At 46.4% G+C, this 16,987-nt stretch overlaps 1 protein-coding gene across 1 annotated transcript in view; it reads left to right on the top strand.

Moving 5' to 3' along the window:
• Window positions 1–10,963: 10,963 nt before the first annotated feature.
• The window catches only part of LOC126190831 (lysosomal acid glucosylceramidase-like), a 132,088-nt gene continuing 126,064 nt past the window's right edge, over window positions 10,964–16,987 (top strand). The window contains exon 1 of the mRNA XM_049931406.1: window positions 10,964–11,052. The gene's annotated coding sequence lies outside the window, so the exon portion shown is untranslated. The remainder of the gene's footprint in view (window positions 11,053–16,987) is intronic.

Below are 16,987 nucleotides of genomic sequence, written 5' to 3'. Positions count from 1 at the left end.
TGGGGTGCCAGTTGAAACACTGCTTGAATATTAACGTAGCGAAACTGACGCGCAAGTCGCCGAAGCAGCGTTACGTCGAAACGGTTCCACCAGTCTAGGAGACACAGCAAAAGCAACAGCCGTCATTTTTCTGGGACAGACAGCGACATGTCTGACATTAACACTACGGATTCCATAACAATGCTACATGTCCGTCTGGCATGGCAGTTTCGCTTTGTTCTAAACTGGGTGCGGAAATAAGACGGGAACCATTTACTTGCAAAATTTTGTCAGTGGAATAAGTATGAGTAGGTTGGTTCTCCTTATTTAATCCTGAAAGCGCAATTTTCTTGTCTTTATGTATTTGTAATTTTATCCCGTTCATTTCTACACGAAAGTCTGAAGTATTCCTCTTAGTCACCAAGGAAAACTGATTACGAAATTAAAATTCGCATTTACAAAAATGAAACGTTGCCTGACACTGTTGTTTGACAATACTGTTTGCTCAGTGTCACTTTGTAACATTTGTTCGTAGTGTAGTATGTATGAATCCACGGTCCGTCTAAATAAGCCACTGGCCGCTTTAATTCTGATGCTTTATTTTTCCATTAAAAAATCCAATTTAGCATGCTCTTTTCCCATATGTGTTCCCACCGGCATACAATAACTCGATTCTGGCCCTTTTAAAATCAAATCCTTTAGTTGGAACGGGTTTTCTCCGAGTTTCTTTGCTAGTGTGGAAGTCTACTGACGAAAGCAGTAAAGTTTCTGCAAAAAATGCCATTTGCTTGTATTGTTCATAATATCGCAGAGATTGTTGTTTAATAACGCATTTATCTACGTTATCAATGGAACATCAATGGCGCTATTTTACTCGTTCTCCTTTGGAGCAGGGTCTTGAATCCCACTCCGGTCGGCATCGTGTCCGTGCTTCCGTAATTTGGGCATCATTGACTGAACTTCACTCGTCAACGTTTGCTTGCGCCTTCCGTTGCCTTCTCTGCCGGCGTTATCACACCCATCTCGTTCTCATTGTCAGCAAAATTAATGACTTAACAGAAAGTGTCAAGACTTTCCGCGGGAATAGTTTCCGCGATCAATTTTAGCAATCGCATTGCTACGTAACAAGCATGCTACTTTGAACTGGAACGTAATTTTTAGCTAGCCCTGTAATCAAGTTAACTCTAACTGGCGTGAGGTCGGTCGCTTGACGGCGCGTTTGGCACGGGCCCGCCCGTTGCCGGCGCGCCGTAAGGCACGGAAGCTCGCACTGGGGCGTATCGCTTCGAGTCGGCCGTGCCGCGGCAGTCCTCACAGGGGAAGTGACGCGTCTCTCATAGCCTCTCCTTCCCAAGTGGCTCTTTCCGCCTTCCCGTGGTGCCAGATGTTCAGCTTGGCGTTCTGCCTTGCGACAAAAGGGAGAGCTGAGACCCAACCCGATGCGAAAGCGAAGGGTGCGTGGCACAGGGGGACCTGTGTCGAGGGACCGAACACCAGTCCCTTTCTATTCGCAGGGCACAGACCAACAGGTGCTCTGCATGCCGGCGATCTCGTTTGTCGGCGTGGGATCGCGGCGCGTGTCGGCAAGGGTGCTTCGCCGCGCCCCTGGGTAACCGGGACGTGTTCTGCCAAACCCAGGTGGTGGTAACATCGCCTGGGCCAGGTTAGATGGGTCCAGACCGCCGAACGTCTGGGGGACCGGCCCGCCACCTGAGTAGGACTGGGTCCCTGGCCAAGAGGTGGAAACTCGGGCAAGTAGGCGGCGAAGGGCGAGAGGTGCATCCGCCTCTCCGGAGTGCGGGGTGCAGTTGCCGGGGTGCGTCGCGTGAAATCGCCGATGACGGAATCACCGAGGGGGACCAGTGCGCTGGAAACGGTGCGCTGAACCCAGCAGCTCGGGAGTGGCCTTGACCTAGGGGCGAGGTCCTAGGGGCGTGGTCGGTGGGCGAGCTGCAGAAGTCGTCGTCCCCCCCCCCCATGCCAGAGGAGCCGGTCCGGGGTAAGAGACGGGCTCCCACCCCCTTTTCACTCGTTAATCAAACATGGCTACGACAGAGACGAGTGAATCGAGTGTGCTGAAGCGAGCATCTACGATGCTTGATCCCTCTCCTCAGGACGAGATGGGACTGGCAGAAGACGAAACCGTTACACATAGACACGCACGTGTTACGCTGCTCTTGGAGCAGAATATCAAAAATGGAAAGATAAGTCAGGCGGCACTGTCTATTATTAAGAACGAGCTGGCTAAATGGGCCATCGCCCACGCCAAGCTCGAAGGCCGCGTAGATGAATTAGAAAAGGAGAATGAAAGATTAAGAAGACAACCTACGAAGACCTGGGCTGGAGTGGTCGCGCAAGCGCCGCCAAAGCCACAAACCACAAAAGAAACGATCGCCAAGGTGACCAAGCGGTCAGACACGGTGGTCTTCCTCAGAACTCTAACAGGCCAAAACACGAGCGTTAAAAAAATACAAGAGTTGCTGACCAAAACTATTGCTCCAGCAAAAGACAAAATCAGAATAAATATAAACCTAGTAGGAACTCGGTGACTGTGGAGGTGGCCACAGAGCAAGACAAAGAAAAATTGTTAAAGAACCCCAAGCTGAACTCGGTGGTCAAGTGTGAACCGCCGAGAAAAAGGAACCCTTTGGTCATGCTATACGATGTACCAACAACAATGACAAACTAAAAACTGTAACAGACTATAAAGGACCAGAACTTTGACCAAATGAATGACAATGATTTTAAGGATTCTTTTAAGCTGAGATTTAAAACGGGGCCTCGAGATCGTGATGTCGTACATCACGTTGCCGAGGTCACAGCACAAATGTGGAAGCAGATAATAACAATGGGCGGACTATATGTTGGCTTCCATGCCATAAATATTAGAGACTATCTCGTGGTACCTCGTTGCCATAATTGTGGAGACCTGGGCCACATTCTAAGGCACTGCACCAGGGGGTCGGCGTGCTCCAGGTGCGGCGAAGATGGTCACACACGGAAAGAATGTAAAGCTGCAAGTGTATGCATTCCCTGCAAGAGACGCGGGAAGAAAAGCTGCGGAGCCTCAGGACGAAATTGCCCTATGTACCGCATGCTGGAGCAGAGACTGATATCCAGAATGGACTATGGCTGAGTACGTCAAACAAAACAGGATGCCAAAGCGAAAATCCCCTAGCAAAAGGAGGAGGGATGCCATCAGGGCAAATAGGTTCAAAGAATTTATAAAGTCTCTTTCGAGAGATCCGAGAACTGAGACAGCTGACAAAAGTATCCAAACAGATCCGCCAAAAATCGATAAATGTGTCCAGACTGAATCTATCCCTATGGCCATTCCCTCCTCTCTCAGCAGGGGAGTGAAGCCGATCAAACACCAGCAACGGCAAGGGCATCCTGTGCCTGAGGTCCCAATAGATGGAAGCAGCCGGAAAGAACAAAAGCCTGTGCAAGAGAGCACAATAACAAGCTCTCAAGACTCTCCAGTGGTGAGATTACCGCCAGTAGATCCGGTTCGGATATACCCAAATCTAGAATTCACCATGCAACTGGCCAGGTTGGAGCAGCCGGCTACCCTGACCACTGCCTTACGACATGTGGTCCGCGTAGGACATGAATACGGAAGAAGAGTCACCTTCTCGGTAATGGAGGCTGTAGACAGGATACAGCTAAAGTCAGTGAATCTCCCCACCGACTTCGGAGCCCTGCGAGACTTACTAAAGAAAGTATTCGAGAGACGAGGAGAAAAATTTGACCTAGACGACATTTCCGAATAGTCAGTTTTGGCTAATGGACGTATTACGTTTGACTGGAGCAAGACATGGCCAGAAGATCACATACATACATACTTTCCGTAGATGCCAAAATTACCATCGGCCAACTTAACACACATAACAGTCGACTTGTAATGCAGGAGCTACGTAAGGAAGTGGAGGAGAGGAGGCTGGATGTGCTCTGTCTACAAGAGCCGTACTATCTAGCTGGAAAAATTGCATTTGTAGCCGCGACGTGGCAGGTCATCAGCCAAGGAGATAATCCGAGAGCGGCGCTAATAATCACAAATAAAGCCCTGAAAGTAACTACACTATCGCAGTTTACCAATAGTCACTGCAATGTCGTGGAGCTGCTATCTCCCAGAGGAGGAATAATACTAGTTAATATGTACTTCCAGTACGGTGATAATATTGAAACACATCTTGACCATCTAGCTACAGTAACCACGGCATTGCAAGGACGAAGGATAATAATCATTGCCGATATCAACACAAAATCCCCCCTGTGGCACAGCGGCACAAGGGACACCAACAGAGAGAAAGTAGAAGATTTTATCATGGCATCACAACTAGTGATAGCTAACAAGCCTGGAAACCCTCCAACCTATGCCGGGGGAGGAGGACCAGGTACGAACACTGATGTAACTCTAGCCACCCCCAATGCAATCAACACAATACAAGAGTGGAAAGTAGAAGAAAACGCCACCACAAGCGACCACAACCTAATAACATTCATTGTAGGTGAAAGAGTGTCCCGCTGGGCCATGGGGTGGGAAACGCAGTTTAATTACAAAAGGGCTGACTGGGAACGACCAGCGAGGGAGTGCGTCATTCCTGCCTTGCCAGAAGGTGGCGCAGACTTTGACATAGACGTAAACGACCGAGCAGAGGAACTGACCAATGCAATAACTAGCGCGGTGAAAGCTGCCGTACCGACCAGGAGGAAGGCCATGGCAGCCTCTCCATCACCATGGTCGCCCGAACTCGAGGATATGCGCCGGTCTGTTAGAAGGTTGAGAAGATATTACCAGCGCAGTGTCGTCTGGCCAGAACGGCAAAGATGGCTGATGCAATATTAGGAGGCTAAACTCCGATTCCAGAAGGAACTCCAGGCTGTTAGAAAACAAAGCTGGGAAAACTTCGTCCAGAGCCAATTGGCATTGGACCCCTGGGGTACACCATATAAATTAGTACGAGAGAATATCCGCTCTCCACTGCAATTATCAACAGTCAGGCACGGGGACAGAATGACGGAATCCTGGCAGGAAACTACTGAGGTCCTCCTCCGGTCCCTGCTGCCTGATGATAGCGCAGATGGGGAATCTGATCAACAACAACAACTAAGACATGACAACCTCAGCGAATACACCAACAATACGGCAGTCTACCCTTTCTCGGAGGAAGAGGTGGCTGCCCACATAAAATCATTTAAAAGGAGTAAAGCTCCCGGGCTAGACGGCATTGTAGCCGAGGTGGTGCAGTTTCTAGCTCCCCAGCTAACTGCACCACTCACTCACTTATATAATGAGTGTCTGGTACAACAAAAATTTCCAAGGGTGTGGAAGACCGAGAATGTAGTTATCATTCGGAAAGGGCTAGATAAACATCCAACAAATACAAAATCCTACAGACCAATCTGCTTGCTTAATATACTAGGGAAAATACTAGAAAAGCTACTAGCTGACAGACTGGCTGCACATCGGATGCTGCGTGGGATGAGCGACAGGCAGTTCGGCTTCAGGCCTGGGCGATCGACATCTGATGCAATCGCCCTGGCTGCTGAGGTCTGTGGCTCTACCCAACATAAGTACGTGGTGGGCATCATGGTTGACATCAGTGGCGCGTTCGACAACCTGTGGTGGCCTTCGCTCTTCTCTTGCTTGCGGGAGGAGTGCCCAGGGCCGCTATATGGTTGTCTGAGGAGCTATTGCGAGGAACGGGAGGTCTGGCTATTATCTTCTAGCGAAAGAATTGGAAAATCTATAACAAAGGGCTGTCCCCAGGGTTCCGTTTTAGGGCCCCTGTTCTGGGACATCCACATGGAGCCCTTACTTGACACCCTACAACAAAGTGAAGAAGTGCTAGAGGTGATAGCCTATGCAGATGACCTCCTCCTGTTGGTCGGCGGCCGTAGCCGCGAAGACATTGAACCCAAAATAGAAAGTGCCCTAAACAAGTTACAACTATGGTGCCAAAACACCAAAATGACGATATCACCGAGCAAGTCTACCTACTTATTACTAAAGGGACAATTAACCCGTAACCCGACTGTACGAATCGAGCGCTCGCCGGTTCTTCGGAGACGTGACGCACGATACCTGGGCATCATCATTGATGAGAAGTGAAATTTAGGGAAACACATCGAAACCGTAACCCAAACAGCCCTCCAAACACTGAACAATCTCCTATCCATAGGACATAAAAGATTTCATCTTCCACCTCACCTCATAAGACTTTATCATAATAGTATATTAACATTAATAGTGGGTTACGGCTCGGGAGTCTGGGCACACAGGCTCACGAGGGTGGTGCCCGCCATGACAGTCAGAAGGGTTCAGAGGAATATGATACTTAGATCGGTAGGGGCTTACAGAACATCACCAGGGGGAGCACTACTAGTCATAATGGGGCTTTGCCCCCTGGACATCAAAATCAGGGAGCAGGCTGCAGGGTTCTGGATTAAGAAGGGAAATGTAACAAAAATAGAGGAGATCTTAGGCATTGGGGCAGGGGACAAGGGTGAGATTCGGCAAAGGGGAGTACAACTATGGCAAGAACTGTGGGACACGGATGAAACAGGGCGTAGGACATATGAACTGATTCCAAGCATTAGGGAACGGCTAAAAATGAAATACTTTGAACCCACCAGAGGACTTATCCATTTTCTCACTGGACATGGGCCTTACCCGGCATACTTATGTCGGTTCGGGAAAAGGGCCACACCCGCGTTTGAATGTGGTGAACAGGAGGGCACTCCCGATCGTGTGATTTACGAGTGCCCCCTCTTCAATGATGTTGCTTCCACACTACGTGACCAACTACCCGACCACGACACATACCACCTGATAAGACAACAAGACACCTTCCAAACACTGAATAAACTTGCTGACGAGGTATCACAAAAATTGCTAAGAGAATACGTGAGAGAACAAAACTAAATAGCACAGATTACAACAAATACGCGCCCTACTCCCATACCGCCTGCGCGTGGATAGGCCGACCCTATAGTCTGGAATCCGCCACGTACGGGATTAGGGGGAGTGGGGAATAAAAACAACAAGGACTGGACAATGCACTGGAGTTGACTTAGGTTAGAACTAGTTAGTAGAAGTTAGAATAGAAATCTAGAATTAGGAACCTGCAGCGATTAACATCCTGGCCTGCCCAGTGTCAGGGGCACGCTCATCGGGATTAGCTCGATGGGCAAGGCAATAAAGTAGGTTTATACATTTCTGACACATCTGTGACGCTGCAGGAAGTAGAATGTAGGGTTAGTTAAAATCTTAGAAGTTAAAAACCAATAAGTATATAGCTGCCCATGGTAATTAGAGCATAGCTGTAGCTCACGACTTAATATATTGTAATTAGCTGCTAATTGTAACTAACATTAGAAAGTAAGACCCACTAATCAAATAAGATGGTGGGTTATGATGTATAAATATTATTATTGATGGTAAATAAAGATTTTTTTTAACTCTAACTACAGCCGGATAACCTACTTCGCCGAGTAATAACTATCCGTCTGAAATCCGTGTGTGCATACTGTTATTAATTATGGGAGGTACCATTATTCACGCGCTTCAATCTGACGCTAGGCCAGGTGGCTGAAGGGGTAACTACAAATCATATTCAAGATTATTACACAGACTGCCATCACCATCGCGACGATAATCAGCTTGGATTGTGCCACTATTACATACTTTCTCCCACTGATTACTGTGGTAAGCGATGTGACTGACTTACAGACTATACCGCGTAACAGTTCATCGACTTTTGTAGTAGACAGACAGGTAGTTTTCAGTTTTAAACCCAGCATTTTTAATTCATTCAAAAAAATATTGAACAGTTGTGGTGTATTCCCAAACTCTGATTTTCAAAGCATGCGTTAATTTGGCGTTATTGTCTGAGGCATTAACTAGCAACGATGGGCTGGAACTGTCAATTCCACTGAAAACAATAGGGTTAGGCAGAAAGAACGGCCCTTTCCAGTTGCCTATTGTGACGGTGGGAGCGCGCGCAGGTAGCCAGTGACACGCTAGCAGCATAGCAAGGCAGTGGGAAATTCAGTTGACGATGGAGAAGTGGCGTCTGCAAGGCCGTGTCCAGTAATAGAGCTTTACATTGAAACGAAGTCAATAGTAGCGACTCGACCAGATTTCCGCAAGTCGCTGGCAAACTCGCCGATAACGATCACCCAGGGTGGTGCAAAATCGCGGTCCATTTCTCAACGCAGTGTGACGTTATTCATCAGCAGCTCATGCTTCCCAGTTACGGCGCCATTCCAAATACAGCCGTTTGAGTCGAGATGTTAAAGGCAGACTACGCACGGATTCCCTACTTCGGCTTCTGCTAGTCTCCGATCAGTGGTGCTGGATGACGCGGAATGGTGAAGGGCGTCCATTACTTTTTCTCGAATGGCAGACGCTGATGTAAACGGGTTACATTGCATTTGGTTCACAGTACGGGGATCCTTCCTTAGGTGGTCAGATATGGTTGACAGGATCCTTGAGGACGAGTGTGCCTGCCTTCACATTCCTGTGCAGTCCAACATCGGGCCAATGTCACATACGAAAGCCCCAGAAATATGAATATTGCACAATGTGACCAGCCGGCCACATGAAAATACACAATGAGGCGCTTTTCGCACTCTGTGAGCTGCTGATAATTCTATCTCATACGTGTACGTGGCGTCTGTAGTCCTTTTCTTGTGATAACTCAACATTTGATGCTGTTCACGCCCCTTACATATATCTACCATTCTTATAAGATGATATAAATCAATGCTGGATAACGGAAAAATTATGAGGCACACTAAGAAGTAAAAACATACTCATAGACATATGTTTTAAGAAGGAAGCTACTATCGCTGACTTCAGTTGCAGTTTCTTAACGATAAATTGTATGTTCGAGAGTAGGAGAGGAAACATAGAACAACAGATTCTGTGTCACGTACTCACGTGTTACTGCAAAGCTACTACACTCTGGAGGAGGCAAAGAAATAATACACATCTTTTACAAAATTCGTAACATTCTATGACCCCTTCTGGAGGAAATAAATAAATAATACCCATCTTTTACAAAATCCAAAACATTGTATGACGTTCTGATGAATGTACGCCTATACACCACCACGAGTTGTGTATTTTTGGTACATAGGAACAGAGTTTCTCTCCTCTCCTAGACTCTTTGCGTCAAGTCTGGACTGAGTTACGTATTGTGATTAGATTTTTGCAATGTATATGCAATGTATATATGTTATAATGAGTACTGGAGCGAAACGATAAAAGGTTGAAGCAAGGTACTGTCGCAAACTTACTCCCAACCAAAGTGTCTGTTGAGCTTAATGTCACCCACGGAATGATCAGAATGTATAGTATATTCCAGACTCCATGAGCAATGTGGAAAGGTTTACTCTCTAACTCATGGCTCTGGTGCAAAGTCCAGTGATCGGACAGATCATCACCTCTCTCCTCCACTTGACAACCAACTTTGGTGTAAGTTAAGTGCGATTTCCGTCTCGCATTGAAAGAGATGTGGCATGATTGTAGTGCGATTTCCGGTTTGCAATCGAAAAGAAATTGCACAATTTTAGTATGATATATGCACTGTTCTCTAGCACACTGGCACGTAACTGACCACCACTGGTTCTATCAGAAGAGAGGCCAGATATCTAAAAAGTGAAAAAACACGTATATTTTATACGAATAAAAACATACATTAATAAAGCAATGTTCATTTTAATTTTCATTAAATAATCTTCCTTCAGCAGTGGAAAAATCAGTTCTATCGAAAGATAGAAACAAAGTTGTTTTTGATGTTATTTGATACTTCAAAAAAAAAAAATTACAATGGAGATTCGCTGAATTATCTTGTAAATACAACATATGTTTGTACATACAATTTGCTCTAGCAAGCAAATGTCGACGTTATGAAATATTTGGACGACACTTTTCCGGTTGCTTGACTTGTCATCAGTTTACCACACAAACTTTATCACGAACATATGTTATTAAGTTTTCTTTGGCCATTAATAAACTTGTCTTTGTCTAATTCTGACACTGTATCCCGACATTTTGTGTCACAGATGGTATCTCATTATTTCACTTTCACCGTTCGATACTGATCTAAGCAAAGTGACGATATGTTTACGGTATGTCTAATAACCGTGCGCTTTAAGATTGCCGTTTTGTTATCGGTGGAAATCGGCTGTCATCGGGCCCCAACAGATTGTTTCAGCTCGTCGCCAACCTTAGCTACGTAACAATTTTTTTGCGCCGTAGCAATAAAAATTCGGATCTAGTATGAGCTATAAGCTGACTGCCCTGAGAGGAGGAGGTGGGGCTTGTTGCAGCAGCCAATGTGCTACGAGCCGATGACAAGCGTTCGCTCCCAGCAGTCTCCGCAGAAAGACCGCCTTAAACTGCGGGACAGTAGTGTGAACACGCCACAATTTCTCTTGTGGTTTAGTGGCAAAGCGCGTGCTAGAAACCAAGATGTTGCGAGATCGAATCACGGAAGCTTTCCAGTACTTCAACTTTCTATGATGTAACGACACGTAGTTCGCCGCGCGGTCTTAGGCGCCCTGTCACGGATTGTGCGGCCCCTCCCTCGGGCATGGGTGTGTGTGTTGTTCTTAGCATAAGTTACTTTAAGTAGTGTGTAAGTCTAGGGACCGATGACCTCAGCAGTTTGGTCCCATAGAAATTCACACACACATTTTTGACACGTGGTTCGGGTTCCACATCAAACTGCGGGTCCGCTTTCCCCGATGGTATGCGGTAGGTCAGGTGCATCCAAGTCGCCCAGGTGACGTCCAATTGAAAGACTTGCAACATGCCGATAAAAAACACGAAAGTATTATAATTATCTAACTTTCACTGTTCAGTTCTGGGCTAGGCAAGGTGTGTTGACATACCGTCTATACCGTCGTGTCGATGCGACTCGCGTGCGCTGCGCAGTGTGTGTGTTGCAAATATGGGCCGCAGCGCGGCGCTTTCGCTGCCCCGCCTACGGAGTCACGTGCTCGACAGTCCGCGGGAAATTAGTGCTGCGGTCCTCTAGCTGCTGGCTCGCGGCTTCTGCGGTGAGTACAGTCACAACTCAACAGGGCAACTGCGCCGTTTCAGTTTTCACAGACTAATGCCGTGCATCGTCTGCAAGAGATGTAGTGAAATTCCGTTACTGCAGTCGGAAATCGCACCTACGCAGTATTGTCGTACAGTATTGATGCGGTGGTAGTTCATCGTTTTTGAACGTTACTTCTGTTAGGTCACTTCGTTTATTCTATGAACTTTATAGAATCAACCGAGTTAGCATATTAGTAGCGTGGTCGGTGGCGTTCTGTATCAGATCTTCAACTCCTTTACATCTATTGTCGACAAGCTACATAACGGTGTGAATCTTCTTTTCTTCTTCTTCTTCTACTTTTGCCTTCTCCCGTTTCTTCTGCGGAGTCGACATTGTTATATGGCTTGATGCAATGTTACTAATAGTTGGTGGCCAATAGTCTTAAGACTGATTGTCGGTAATCCTCCGTATTTTTTTCTTGATTTTCCCGCCACGAGTATTACCAGTATGTGGGATTCTTCTAGGACGTAGCCTTTGGAATTTTAACGGTAAAATCTCGGCGATACACAACACCGCTCTCGTAACGTCTTCCACTGACCTTCCATGACCATCGCCGTAACGTTCCGGCGCTGTCTAAATGCACCCGGCATGAGCTGCTGCATTAATCCTACCTGTTACGGGACCCAATGTGACTAGCAATCCGCAACAATCGATAGAACGAAGATTTTGTACTTACCTCATTTTTCTAACGTACTTTCAATGAATCTTAGTCTGACTGCTTTTCCTTCGAGGGCCGTACCGAGGGTGACGAAATATGCATTCCGCGAAAGTAGGAGTCACGTACACAGGTAAAGATCGCTGGAATACTGTTCGTAACCCAATACGTCTTAATACGATATTGCATAGTATCTCGGAAAGAACAGTGGATCGTTCTTCTTACCAACACAGGCATTGCAATATAGTATTTACCCGCCGATACCAGGCAGTGACTTTCAGTTAAAATGCCCTCCGCTATACGGGAATAATGTAATGCGGGTACAGGTTGTGACACAGAAATGACATGTGGAAGTCTGGGCCGGCCGTGAGTCGAGCACGGACAACCAAATCCTTTCACATGGCCGCTCGTGTAAAGCAGGGTTCCAGTCGCGGTCCGGCACAAATTTTTATTGTCATTTTCTGATACACCTGATGTGAACATATATCATGTATAACGTCTTACATATTGGCATGTGTAATTCAGGTCCTAACTGCAACAATTACGTGTACTTTTCACCAGCAAAGCAAACAGTACGAAACAGTGTGAAGTACAACACAACAGTCAACAATAACTACCTGACACTACCGTCAGTAGGTGGCTTTGGCTGCTGCCAAAAATAAATGACTGTCGGCCTAAATCTTCCGACGTCTAGCGATTTCCGCCGGTTCTGCACTGAGGAGCTTATCGGCCAATTTAAAGCTAACACACAGTCGCCACAAAAGTATGGAAAGAAAATTTTCAATATCTTGAGATACCGGTGCTTATATTTGACTAGAGAACTTGGCAATGCTTCACAACTGCTAAAAATGTATGGGAGTTGTATAAACGTCCTATCTTCTTCTCCGCCTGCTCTCTGTCCATCTCTTTTCTCCCCTTCTGTTTATCCCTCTCTTCCCCCTTCTCACTGTTTACCTCTTACTCACCCCTTTCTCTGGCCGTTTCCTCCCCCTTCTTGACAATCTCATCTTCCCCCTCCCCGGTCTCTCTCTCTCTCTCTCTCTCTCTCTCTCTCTCTCTCTCTCTCTCTCTGCCGCGCGGGATTAGCCGAGCGGTCTTAGGCGCTGCAGTCATGGACTGTGCGGCTGGTCCCGGCGGAGGTACGAGTCCTCCCTCGGGCATGGGCGTGTGTGTTTGTCCTTAGGATAATGTGGGTTAAGTAGTGTGTAAGCTTAGGGGCTAATGACCTTAGCAGTTAAGTCCCATAGGATTTCACACACATTTGAACATTTCTCTCTCTCTCTCTCTCTCTCTCTCTGACCGTGCCTCTTGTTTATTGTTACTGCAAACGAAACCTCAATTGGAAAATGAAGTCACATAAAATGAATGGGTAAATCAGTTGAGATCATAAATACAAGAGGTAAGGAGAGACGTCTCCAACTGCTGTGAGGATAGTAGCCTCAGTGACAGTATTTCTCACAGTTTTAATCTGTGAACAGGTATGAGTGAAAAGTTTCGGATGATTCAGATGTCATATTACGTTAGTATTCTGATCAAAGTCGATAAGACATAAAAACAACATTCCTCTTAAGTACAACGAAGAAAACAAAACAGCACTCTGTTGTATACACAGTTTTTGTTTAAAATTATATTCGGCATTCTATACAATGCTTAGGTAATGTATAGAATACCTAAAATCGAATGTCAAAGTAAGAAAAGGCCGATATTTTATACATTGCCTAAGCAGTGTATACTTTGAGTGATTGTCTGCTAATACGTCTAATCCCGCCATTTTTTTCTCGCCTCCACTGTTTGCGGTAGCGGTCGGGTCATTGTTCAAGAGCTGCGAAGACGGCGTTTTGTAGTACGACGTCCAACTACCACACCATCGATATTGCAACTATAGTCCTCCAGTGTATAGCATCCGCCTGATGTTCTACAGACGCTCTCCCATAAACCTTAGCCGTTCTTGTAACACCATATCGGAAGGGAGTGTAGTGCCAAGACAGGAATCACGCCACGGTGACTTGTAACGACGATTCTGCGGTTAATTATCTCACGTAAGAGCCAATGCAGCTAAAAACTGTTTTCCTACCGAAACCAGTTACCAAAAGGTAGTCTACAATGTGAAAAAGTCGAGGACTGCCACGAAGAAGGAACCCCGGGACTATTCACTGCTGAAACACTATGACGTAATGATCGTCGAGAATAAGACTAAGTTGACCAGTCTTTTTAAGGAAGATACGAGTGCTGTTCAGTTTTACGTCGCGGACTCCAATATTGGACATGCTCCGTAAGGCCTATTTGGCTACTGGTCATGGAGGATGTGGTATGTTGTTGAAGCTTTCACCCAAGGATACGAATATTATCCGTCATGATACTGAGCTGTACATTCACCTTTGTGAGCTTTGCCAGAAGAAGCTAGAAGGTGTTGTGGACTAGCCAATAGTGTTTTCGGAATTCAGTTCCAGTTTTCAGGTCGATCTCATCGATTTTCAGTTCCATCGTGATAGAGAGTACAATTTTGTAATTGTCTACCAAGATCGTCTCACTAAGTTTGTAGGTCTCTGAAATCAAAGAGAGCGGAAGAAGTAGCCTGCAGCCTCATCGACATATTTACGTTGCCTGATAAACCAACGTCCGATAACGGCAGGGAATTTGCAAACAATTTGATAAGCAGCCTAAAGGAATATTGACCCAACTTGAAGGTCGTCCATGGCAAGACGCGCTACTCACAAAGTCAGGGGAACATCGAAAGAGGAAATCAGGACATTGAAAATATGCTGTGTGTTTGGATGTAAGATGAAAAAAACTGTCTGCTGGAGTGACGGATTGCGGTTCGTCCAACTTATGAAAAACAGAGCTTTTCATTCTGGGGTAACAGGTCACCATACGAAGCCCTATTCGGCTGCAAAGGTAAAGAAGGTCTCTCGACGTCGTTCCCGCCTGATGAAGCCATGATTATCTAAGATCCTTCCATTTCTGTGGTTACTGAAAATCCTTCTTTTTCTGAGATCTATTGCGCCGGCTGAAAAGAAACTAGCGACGCTCGTACTTCTCAAAAGTGTGGCTGCAACTTTCATGCCATCTCTGGACATTCTGCTAAAGACGACGACGGCAAAGAACTGCTAAAAACTGTGTTGTCCTTTCCGACAAAGGGCGGGGTGACTCACACTATGTTGGCCGTTGTTATGAACGTGACGGAAGATGACTTTTACCGACTTCGAACTAGAGAAGGATTCTTGAAGCAGCTCTGAGTAAGATCAGTATTCACCTGACCACGACCTCTTCGATCTGCAACTGCTTCTCGGTCCACAGGAAGCGGCCAAAGATTCGTCATGTGTACGTGCAACACGAAATGCCAAAATATGAGGTGCCTTTGTGTCTAGAAGAAAATTAAGTGCGATTCATAAAGTCATTCTATCCTTCCCTGCTGCAACTAGTAGGCCACGCCAGTTCTGCTTTGTGTTTTACCGGTAGCAATATTCTGTTCGCATTCTTCTTTAAGTCGAGAAATGTATATACAAGATCAAATTGCCAAAACCTAATTTTTTTGTGTGACGAATACAAGTGAGCATTTATTGTAACAAGCACTTCCATCACAGTTCTGGTTTCACTGTTTTCCGGTAAAATTACCCTGTGTTTCATTTCGTAATGCGTATTAATTAATAAAGGCTTCTCATCTTGTGCCCTTTTAACATTTGCTTAAATGGTTCTAGTCATTCTGAATAATGCCTAGGAATTGTATAGAATGCCTAGGAAAAGTATTTAACATTTCACAAGAAACTTATGCGAGGGTTGGAACTTAAAAAGTGGCAACTATTTATTCACAACCGATACAAAGGAGTTACATGTTTGTACCTGTTACTGTCCTTCAAAGTAATCACCAGTGTTGTGTAGAACCGTTGCTAGCGATGTGGAAGGCACAGTATATCGGTCTACTGTCTGTTGGTTCTCTGGAATAGTTCTGAAACGAATGCCACGAAGTGATTCCTTCATCTTCGGAATCAAATCAAAGTCACGAAAACTTAAGACCGGGGAGTATGGTGGATGGTACAGTACTTCCCAGTCCCATCGACCGAACAGAGCAGCCACAGCTTGCGCTGTATGCGCCCGCGCATTGTCGTGCAAAATGATGGTTGGGTTGCGCAGAAAGTGTCCCCGCTTCTTTCGCAAAGCTGGTCGCAGGTGATCACTCCAAAAACGAACAGTAATACCGTGCATTGACGGTCTGCAGTGGAGGAACGTAATGCGTTAGGATAACACGATCACAGTCGTACACGAGAATCACCATAACTTTAGACCACTCCATTCGCACCATCAACAGAACAGGTTCTGCTAACGAAATACTACGCCTTCCACATCGCTGGCAAAGGGTTCTGCACTACGCTGGTGATTACTCTGAAGGACAGTAACAGTTGTAAACATGTAACTCTTTTATATCGGTTGTGAATAAATACACTCCTGGAAATTGAAATAAGAACACCGTGAATTCATTGTCCCAGGAAGGGGAAACTTTATTGACACATTCCTGGGGTCAGATACATCACATGATCACACTGACAGAACCACAGGCACATAGACACAGACAACAGAGCATGCACAATGTCGGCACTAGTACAGTGTATATCCACCTTTCCCAGCAATGCAGGCTGCTATTCTCCCATGGAGACGATCGTAGAGATGCTGGATGTAGTCCTGTGGAACGGCTTGCCATGCCATTTCCACCTGGCGCCTCAGTTGGACCAGCGTTCGTGCTGGACGTGCAGACCGCGTGAGACGACGCTTCATCCAGTCCCAAACATGCTCAATGGGGGACAGATCCGGAGATCTTGCTGGCCAGGGTAGTTGATTTACACCTTCTAGAGCACGTTGGGTGGCACGGGATACATGCGGACGTGCATTGTCCTGTTGGAACAGCAAGTTCCCTTGCCGGTCTAGGAATGGTAGAACGATGGGTTCGATGACGGTTTGGATGTACCGTGCACTATTCAGTGTCCCCTCGACGATCACCAGTGGTGTACGGCCAGTGTAGGAGATCGCTCCCCACACCATGATGCCGGGTGTTGGCCCTGTGTGCCTCGGTCGTATGCAGTCCTGATTGTGGCGCTCACCTGCACGGCGCCAAACACGCATACGACCATCATTGGCACCAAGGCAGAAGCGACTCTCATCGCTGAAGACGACACGTCTCCATTCGTCCCTCCATTCACGCCTGTCGCGACACCACTGGAGGCGGGCTGCACGATGTTGGGGC

This window comes from Schistocerca cancellata, chromosome 6 (assembly GCF_023864275.1).
Source record: "Schistocerca cancellata isolate TAMUIC-IGC-003103 chromosome 6, iqSchCanc2.1, whole genome shotgun sequence".
Taxonomy (NCBI): Eukaryota; Metazoa; Arthropoda; class Insecta; order Orthoptera; family Acrididae; genus Schistocerca; species Schistocerca cancellata.
Note: the sequence above shows the minus strand (reverse complement) of the source record. Positions and strands in the feature narration are given on the sequence as shown.